This window comes from Notothenia rossii (assembly GCF_949606895.1).
Source record: "Notothenia rossii genome assembly, chromosome: 1".
NCBI lineage: Eukaryota > Metazoa > Chordata > Actinopteri > Perciformes > Nototheniidae > Notothenia > Notothenia rossii.
This window is the reverse complement of record NC_136912.1, coordinates 38,172,626-38,182,398: the sequence shown is the minus strand read 5'-3', so window position 1 is coordinate 38,182,398 and position 9,773 is coordinate 38,172,626. Positions and strand designations below refer to the sequence as shown.

General features: G+C 40.7%; 1 long non-coding RNA gene across 2 annotated transcripts; it reads left to right on the top strand.

Moving 5' to 3' along the window:
- The first annotated feature begins 6,121 nt into the window (after positions 1 to 6,121).
- Positions 6,122 to 8,672, top strand: LOC307028160. 2 transcript variants are annotated; one of them, XR_013804855.1, is made up of 3 exons: positions 6,147 to 6,283; positions 6,674 to 7,391; positions 7,571 to 8,672. It is a non-coding gene; the product is annotated as an uncharacterized lncRNA (long non-coding RNA). The 2 variants fall into 2 exon arrangements; XR_013804854.1 differs by having other exon boundaries at positions 6,122 to 6,283; positions 6,674 to 8,672.
- Positions 8,673 to 9,773: the final 1,101 nt, after the last annotated feature.

Below are 9,773 nucleotides of genomic sequence, written 5' to 3'. Positions count from 1 at the left end.
AGACGAATTACCAACAAAGGGTACAAATCCAGGCCCCAGGAGGTGCTACCTTGGAGAGGTCCCAGTTCACCTCCTGCCCTGCCGTGGTGCCCTTGAGCAAAGCACCAGACAACCCCCCTTCCCCCCTCACTCCCATTGCTCCCCGGGCGCTGTACAATAGCTGCCCACTACTCCTAGTACTAGACTCCTGGTGCTAGGATGGGTTAAATGCAGAGAACAAATGTCACTGTGTCTATTCTTCTATCTATCATAGATCCATATCATTAGGGTCTATAGGTTGTATAATGCGCTAAAAGCTGAATCCAGATTTATTTTCCCTCTCCATTAATTTGACTGAGCTGAGAGGATGAGATCGTAGCAGGGGCGGACTGGCCATCTGTAGAATCTGGAGAATCACAGAACGGCCGGTCGTCAAGGGCCGTTGACGGCCGGTTCGGTTCGTTGACGGCCGGCACCGCCCTTCATTTTTTATGTTTTTAAGCGGCATCATTGAAGTTGCGCGACAGAGGTCCACCGTTTTCCCCGCAGCGAGCAAAATAGGGCCCCTTTAAATGACGTGTTTCCACTTGATTTGCAGTATTTTCACAAAAAAAACCTTAAAACTTCTGTGGTCTAAAGCAAAAACAATTCTTCATAACAACTTCTGCCAAGCTAGCAGACCTTGACATTTGTTCAACCCTTCCCCTTTTGAGTCCCTAAAGTCGTATGTCATATTTTAAATACACATTAATATAGAAAGGGTCGGCGATACACTGAGAATTTGAAGGGGTGAAACTTTGGCAGGTTTCTAAATGAGATTATTAGCAGCGAGATCATTAGCATACACAAACATGGAGCCTTATAATAAGGCAGCTGGACCACTCATAGAAGTGTGAGACTGGGTCTGACCTCATTAGTGGGAGCATATGGGAGGTAGACCTGCGTATCAGTGCAGTTATCCAAGTTTCAGTGTGAATTGCCCATCGCGTTCTCGACACTACACTATGCTCTGTCTAATGAGTATGCATTACCAAAAAATGGCTGGAAGTGGATCTTTTTGGCTCATCTACTCTGTTTAGCACCTCTCTAATCTGCAGTAATAGCCTAGGGACGCAACGCTTTTTGTAACATAATGTCTTGATTCAGTATGTTAGAGACTACATCCTATAGTTTGCAATTTAAATGCATGTTTGGGTTCACTGGAGGTAGCTTGAAACACAGTAAAGTAGTTAAAGTAGTAAAGTAGTTATTTATGGGTTTGGAAAAAAAAGTAATTTAACCTGATAACGTTCCGTTACTTTTGGATTTCCTTAATAAAACAAATAACAATAGATATATAGATTATTCATTTAGCATATTCAGGTAGTAACCAACGATGATCATGTGAGCACTTACTGCAGTTTAAAAAAGCTGAAATAAAATCTGAGTTGACAGAAAAATGCTCCGTTTTAGTTTAAAGGTGACCTATCATGCAAATTGCACTTTTGCACGTCTTTTATACATGAATATGTGTCCCCGGTGTTCCAGGGAACTCACCAAGCGTCAGAAAACACAAGCCTCTCTATTTTCCTCCATACCCAAATCTCTTAAAAAGGGGCTGCAACGGATCTGATACAGACTGATCCAGATTTGAACACTTCTATGACGTCACAGAAATGGCGCTACGGCTATTGGGCCAACTCCACCAATCAGGAGGAGACAGCCACGGACATTGCCGTTCGAAAGCGCTGGAGACGATGTAGCACATATGCCAGGCCTGTAGATGGTGCTGTTCTCACAGAATCAGCCCATGCAAAGACAGTGTTGAATTGAGCGAAATGAGTAAGGGCTAAAAGGCATGATCTGTCGGTATTTTGAAAAATGAAAAGTATAAATATGCCTTATATAGGTATGGTCCTGCACTATATTATTCAAATATAGCATGATAGGTCCACTTTAATACATACAGTTAAGCTCAAACACACTATTTTATGAACACATAGGTTCACCTACTGAATAAAAAAAAGAACAAATTAACTAAAGAAAGTGCTGACAACCATAAACAATCAGGAAGTAGGTGTATAGATTGTATCTATTTTAAATATATGTAATATATCTAATGTACTGTAAAGCGCTTTTAGCATCTGGGAAAGCGCTCAAATAAATGTAACGAATTATTATTATTATTATTAATAATTAGATTCACACTTAAAGTATTAGCCTACAGAACGGTAAAGCTTTCTTCTTCTTCTTCTTCTTCTTCTTCTTCTTCATCTTCTTCTTCTTCTTCTTCTTCTTCTACCTGTTCACTTTCTGTAACAATAAAATATCCCAATTTGGGATGAATAAAGTATATGTAAACTAATCTTAAGGGATTCTGGTTCAAATAACTTGGATACAAAGAAGATAAAAAGGTCATAATGGCCTAAAATTGGTCTAGAAGTCAAAGAAACTGCATATACAGTGGGGCAAAAAAGTATTTAGTCAGCCACCAATTGTGCAAGTTCTCCCACTTAAAAAGATGAGAGAGGCCTGCAATGTTCATCCTAGGTATACCTCAACTATGAGAGACAAAATGAGAAAGAAAAATCCAGAAAATCACATTGTCTGATTTTTAAAGAATTTATCTGCAAATGATGGTGGAAAATAAGTATTTGGTCAATAACAAAAGTTAATCTCAATACTATGTTATATACCCTGTGTTGGCAATGAAAGAGGTCAAATGTTTTCTGTAAGTCTTCACAAGGTTTTCACACACTATTGCTGGTATTTTGGCCCATTCCTCCATGCAGATCTCCACTAGAGCAGTGATGTTTTGGGGCTGTCGCTGGGCAACACGGACTTTCAACTCCCTCCAAAGATTTTCTATGTGGTTGAGATCTGGAGACTGGCTAGGCCATTCCAGGACCTTGAAATGCTTCTTACGAAACCACTCCTTTGTTGCCCGGGCGGTGTGTTTGGGATCATTGTCATGCTGAAAGACCTAGCCACGTTTCATCTTCAATGCCCTTGCTGATGGAAGGAGGTTTTCACTCAAAATCTCACGATACATGGCCCCATTCATTCTTTCCTTTACACGGATCAGTCGTCCTGGTCCCTTTGCAGAAAAACAGCCCCAAAGCATGATGTTTCAACCCAGTCTCACAAAAAAACGTTGGTCCACAACGTAGGACGTAGTATTTCTACAAAAACGCCTCTGAAATTGTAAGATCCCTACGTTTTTTTCACCATTCATTCCAATGGCTGGCTTCTATGTCACATGATCTTCACATTTCTCCCTGCAGAAAAAAAAACATGGCCGAACTTCGTTTTATTCTCGGTGTAAAATGCCTATTTTAAAGTTAGTTTGGCCATTAAAATGCGTTTTGATGTCATTTGATGCGAGAAATATGAGTTGTTCTTTCAGATTATGTGTGCAGTGGATGTACATGATCTTTTGTTTGCTAGTTATTATGAAGATTACTTCAGGAAATTGTGTATATACAACGTTTTCATTGTTACCAAGGTGGTTGCTAGGGACGCTGCTATCGATATTATTTCTGTTATGTTGTGTAAAATGGTGTTATCTTTATTGCCACCCACTTCCCCGTCAATGTTGGTCCACAGCGCAAACGTATTAGTTTAACAAAATCCGCAATTGTGGCATAGTGTGGTGCCGAAAGATGGGAGTCGGAGGCGGGGTATCAAAGGTACAAGCTAGACTTTTATTTAGCATCTCAAAAACAGACCGGCGGAGACAGGAAGTCCGGCTCACTAAAATGTCCGTGCAGAACAATACCCTAACCCATAGATCCGTGGGTGAATAATGTCAATCACCACAATAGATACGTTATTTTCCCCTGTGCAATTCCCAATTTACTCAACAATAACACATAATTATCCTTGTGTTTATTTATTTGTTTGATTAATAAACACAAGTTGGAGTCCGTCAGGACCAAGGGTCTGAGCAGCTCATTTGCTTTAGAGAATATTACACCCGGAAGTAAGTATTCTCTCCGCTTCGCTTGCCAAACCCCGTGATCGTCCTCAAGCTCTGTGATTGGAGAGTGTGCTCCGAGGGTTACGCCGAGCGCCGAACAACACTTTGAAATGGGATGGAACCACGGCAGACTGTCCAAAACTGGATTTGAACGGGTCCACCCCGTCCCCCCCTCCCCCACTCCGTCCCCAGAACTACACATGCTGGCTATTGTGTTTCGCAACATGTTCTCTATCTATGGCACGTCTCTACTGGGAGTTATAGTTTTAAAAGACGTTTTCGTATTTCCCATAATAAGAAGTTGCCAGTATTAAACTGTGTACATCCCTGGAGGTTTAGGGGATAGGAAACACTCAAATTTAAAATATATAATTAATAAATGGGTGAAAATTGCTTGTGCCCATAATGGGCAGCATTAATATATACCCACATGCCAGCTAAGGTCAGAAGAGCTTTATTTAACAGCTGGTCTTATGTCTGTGACCCCTCCTGTTGTTAATTAATAAGCCTGAAACATGCACTTGTCAAGGTTCAGAGGCACATTTTGCAAATATGGCAGTAGCCATCGATCATCTTAAGATAAGATATACTTTATTGATCCCAAGTTGGAAACACTTGCGTTACATCAGCATGTGTAAATATGCAGTGGTGTTTATTTGTAAATCCTTTAGTATAATCACACAAATTCTGTGTTTTATATTTAATAATTCTGTGTTCTTTATTTATTGATTGTTCAATACCTGACAAGGCCGGAGATGAAAAACAAGACATCTATCAATATTTGTGTATACCTCCACCATTAAACTGTCATATTCTGCACATTTCTTACACTATCTACATACATCTTATAAGAGTATAATACATATGTGTAATATCAGTTAAAATAAGTGCTTCAACATAGTTAACATTGCTGGAGGTATACACAAAGTTTTTCCATTCATTGCATAACTACACCGTTTGTGTATATGTCAATAAACCTTAGAAAATCTTGAAATCTTGGAAGGGATGTGCAAAATAGTCATTATATACAGTCTTTAATCAACTATTAGTAGAGAATAACGAGAAATGAATATACTTTATAGGGATCCTATTAATATCTAATAATAAAAATAATGAAATTCAATAACATGCTTTAACCACCAGGTGTCCCTTTATATCAGGAGTGCACGTTTATGGTGTAAATACAGCCTATCTACCAATTGGATCAATTATAAAAGTCAGCCGAATTAGTGTTGATACTGTAAGGAGATGTATTGTGTGAAAATAAATGTAAGATGTTGTTTAATTGCTGATATATTATATAGAGCCTTGATGAAAAGACTTCTAGACAAACATGAGGAACTGCCGCCAACACTGAAAATGTGACGTGGATCATAAAACGGTGTAGTTATGCAATGAATGAAAAACCTTGTGTATACCTCCATGTTAACTATGTTGAAGCACTTATTTTAACTGATATTATACATATGTATTATACTCTTATATAAGATGCATGTAGATAGTATAAGAAATGTGCAGAATATGACAGTTTAATGGTGGAGGTATACACACATATTGATAGATGTCTTGTGATGCACTGTTGAGGAACCTGCGACCCAAGTCTTTCATCTCCGGCCTTGTCAGGTATTGAACAATCAATAAATAAAGAACACAGAACTATTAAATATGAAACACAGAATTTGTGTGATTATACTAAATGATTTACAAATAAACACCACTGCATAGTTACAACTGTTACACATGCTGATGTAACGCAAATGTTTCCAACTTGGGATCAATAAAATATATCTTATCTTAAGATGATCGATGGCTACTGCCATATTTGCAAAATGTGCCTCTGAACCTTGACAAGTGCATGTTTCAGGCTTATCAATTAACAACAGGAGGGGTCACAGACATAAGACCAGCTGTTAAATAAAGCTCTTCTGACCTTAGCTGTCATGTGGGTATATATATATTAATGCTGCCCATTATGGGCACAATCAATTTTCACCCATTTATTAATTATATGTTTTAAATGTGAGTGTTTCCCATCCCCTAAACCTCCAGGGATGTACACAGTTTAATACTGGCAACTTCTTATTATGGGAAATATGAAAACGTCTTTTAAAACTACAACTCCCAGTAGAGACGTGCCATAGATAGAGAACATGTTGCAAAACACAATAGCCAGCATCAGCGCCGTATAGACTGAGAGTTACGTCATCTCCGTTCACTCCAATGGACCACTTTTTTACAGCAATGGCGGATCGTGGAGCCTCTTAATCGTTCCCCGGAAGTTAGCGCCAAGGCTAGCAGAGCTGTAGAGTTGCAGCATAATAGACCGTTCGTGACGGACCTTTAAAGGTAAGAAGAAGTTTAAAGATGTATATTGCGGATATTATCAGTACATCTGATTCAAATTAACATGTGTATTAAAGGATGTCAGTGGATTATCCCTAAATTAGTAGATTTAGGGAACGTTTACAGATAACAGATAAAGCTAGGATTCCGGATCAAGTTAGCAACACACGTTGAACAGCCTTTTAATTGTAAATTCCGTTCTCTTAATGTCATTTCGTCCAACGTTGTTGAATTAGAGAAGAGGGACTTCTAAAAGGGATTGTATGCGGGGGTGGAGGGAGTTAAATATTAGATAAATATAACTTTGGTGCGTGTAAGAGTAAGTGTTTTTAGCAGAGCCATATTGTGTCCTTGTGATTATGTTGATTATTACCTGTCTGTATAATGTTGCAGCTCAGCTGATTTTGGATTGATGGCAAAGGGAGAGGGACTTAAGTGAGAGTGAAAACACAAGGTAAGTTTAATACTACTGTTTTATATAAGTAAGCATACTAAACATGTATTCTATCACTGTATTATATAAGTAATCTTGTTAGTAACCTACTGTATGGCAGGTGGAGGGGCAGTGATGTTACAGGTGGAGGAGCAAAACTGCAAGACTGCAAACTCACAAGACAGAGAAATCAAAGTTTGTTCTCCAGAGAAGAGGCTGATTTCACTTCATTTATTTCATATTTTCTAAAGATGTGGAAATGGCAACAAAAAAAAACTTGAGAGCTGTAACCAAGACAACTGTAACAACATGAGTAGAGAGCCACCAAGGTTTTTCAAGTCCCTCTCTTACTCCATTTTGCCAACCCAAACTTCCAGGTACATGACGGGACACCTTGCTTGTTTTTGTTGTTTGCGCTCCTCTGGCTGGGTGCTGGCAGGTGGAGGGCAGTGATGTTGGCAGGTGGAGGGGCAGTGATTTTAAGGGTGGAGGGGCATTGATGTTAGCTGTTACACACCAGGCTCAAACTTAACACATTGCATCCTTCTTTGCAGTGTCGTTATTCCTGGAAGGGGAATCTGCAATTCCTGCAGAGTTTTGTAACCCGTTGGTCCGCACGCAAAGCAAATTTTTAAAGCCTTCTTAATTGTCTCATTGCTCCATTTCATCCCGTTTGTGGTGAGTCTGCCTAATGCCTTAAGTTGGTCTTTTGAAAACGTTTTCTTATGTTTGTTGTCCCTAATTTTCATTGTTTTCTTGAGAGCTGCATTTTCCTTCCTGATTTTTCTTAGTGCAGACTTTGCTTTTTTGGTGATTCCTTCTTGGCTCTTTAATTTTCTCTTTAATTTTTGTAATAGATCTGTTTGACTGGCTGCTGGTTCCCTCGTATGCTGACTGGCTGCTGGTTCCCTCGTATGCTGACTGGCTGCTGGTTCCCTCGTATGCTGACTGGCTGCTGGTTCCCTCGTATGCTGACTGGCTGCTGGTTCCCTCGTATGCTGACTGGCTGCTGGTTCCCTTGTATGCTGACTGGCTGCTGGCTGAGTGGGTGGTGTCCACCCTCCCTGTCTCTCCTCACTAGCCATGTCCTCTCTTTCTTCACCCTCACTTTCCTTTCTCTCAGTCTACTCATCCCTTCTTCCCTCAATCTTTGAGACTAATGTAAGTAGAAGACATGGCACTGTAGATTTTCGAACATTTAAAATATTATACCACTTAAAAATAAGAAATATGACTTTTGTAACTAAGAGTTCATACTTATTATACCTGTGTCACCTTTCACACTATAGCTGTGATCATGAGCTATGGGCTTTGTAGATACAGGTCCCGGGGTGAATCGTGGTGCAGGGGCCATTCTCTTTTTGACCACAGGGCGATGCACGAAGATGGTGGGTATAGCCTCTGCTCTCAGCCTAGTCTTGCCCTTTTTTCTCTTGACAAACTAGTCTGCATCAAAATGTGCCTGCGGAGTGACTTGAGGTTACTTCACACACAGAACAACTCAGTTTTGTCTGCCCACATACATATTCCATAGTGGTTGAATACACGGTATTAGGAAACACTTTATACTTACTGGACATGTTATACTCATTACATACTGTATATAAAATATGACCCAGAATGTGAGACAACTTTATAGAAATTAATATCACATCTGTTACTGATGCCATTTGTCATACTTTGTTAAACTCACAGATAATAAAGTTCCATAACTTCAGTTGGGAACAAAGACCACACCTTATCTCCCCAAGGCAATTTCCCATCCAATAGGTGTGCTATATAGGTGTGTATAACCCTGTCTCCTGTCTGTTACTCCCTCTTTCAGCACAAGAACCAGAGGGGGATTCAATGGAGCCTGAATACCTGTACTGAGACCCTCACCCTGCACCCTGAGTCTCAACTCTCTGTGTATTTCAAGCCTTTCCCTGTTTTTTTGTATTAAACAAAACATTAAGCTTTCCCAATGGTGTGGTTTTCGTTTTGTGAAAAGTGCAAATGCAGTGTTTGTATATAATATCCTCACATATTTTTTTGCTGTTGATCATGAAATTGCTCCTGCTAACTTGAGCCAGCCATTTTTTCCTCCGCTCTGTGTCAGTGGGGAAGCCGTACATTCGTACTCCTTTCTCGGAGCGATTTGAGCATCCCCAGGCAGCACAGCAAACCATGGTGGCGACTAGGAGGCAGCACAGCAAACCAGGACAACACGGAGGAAAAGGCACAGACAAACTGCATGATATGCTATTCAATGTTTATTGAATTCCATGTATTTACAATGGATGTTCCTAAAACAACACATTTAACATCATCATCATCATCATGCTGCTGCTGCTGCTGCTAGTCCTTTGATAGTCACCTGTCGGTCTCCTGTCCTTTCTGAAAGCCATAAAGATGACATTAGTCATTTAGATAACTTATGTCCTCAATTACCATGGGATTACTGAAACTACCATGAATTTAAGAAAATGGTAGAAATTACCCGAGTGTCCAAAACATACGGCCTCAGGTCCGATGATACGATAACCAAATCGATCATGGACCTTCTGCCTAGGGTGCTCTGGTACCACGTACACTTATGAGCATCCTTATGTTCGAACATGGTGTTTGTTATGGCCAATCCATGACTAGCACAGAAGTCCAGTAACAAACCACCACTCCGGTTCAGATCAGGGGGGCCGTTCCTCCCAATCACTCCCCTCCAAGTGTCTCCATCATTGCCCACATGTGCGTTGAAGTCTCCCAGCAAGATTAAAGAGTCCCCTTCAGGAGCCCCATACAGGACTCTTTCCAGGGTCTCCAAGAAGGCCGTATACTCTGAACTGCTGTTGGGTGCATAAGCACACACAACAGTCAGAGTTTTCCCCCCCATAACCCGCAGGCGTAGGGAGGCAACCCTCTCGTCCACTGGGGTAGACTCCAACAACGAAGCACCCAACCGGGGACTTGTGAGTATCCCCACACCCGCCCGGCGCCTCACACCTTGAGCAACTCCGGAGAAGAATAGAGTCCAACCCCTATCCAGAAGTAAGGTTCCAGAGCCGACGCTGTGCGTAGAGGTGA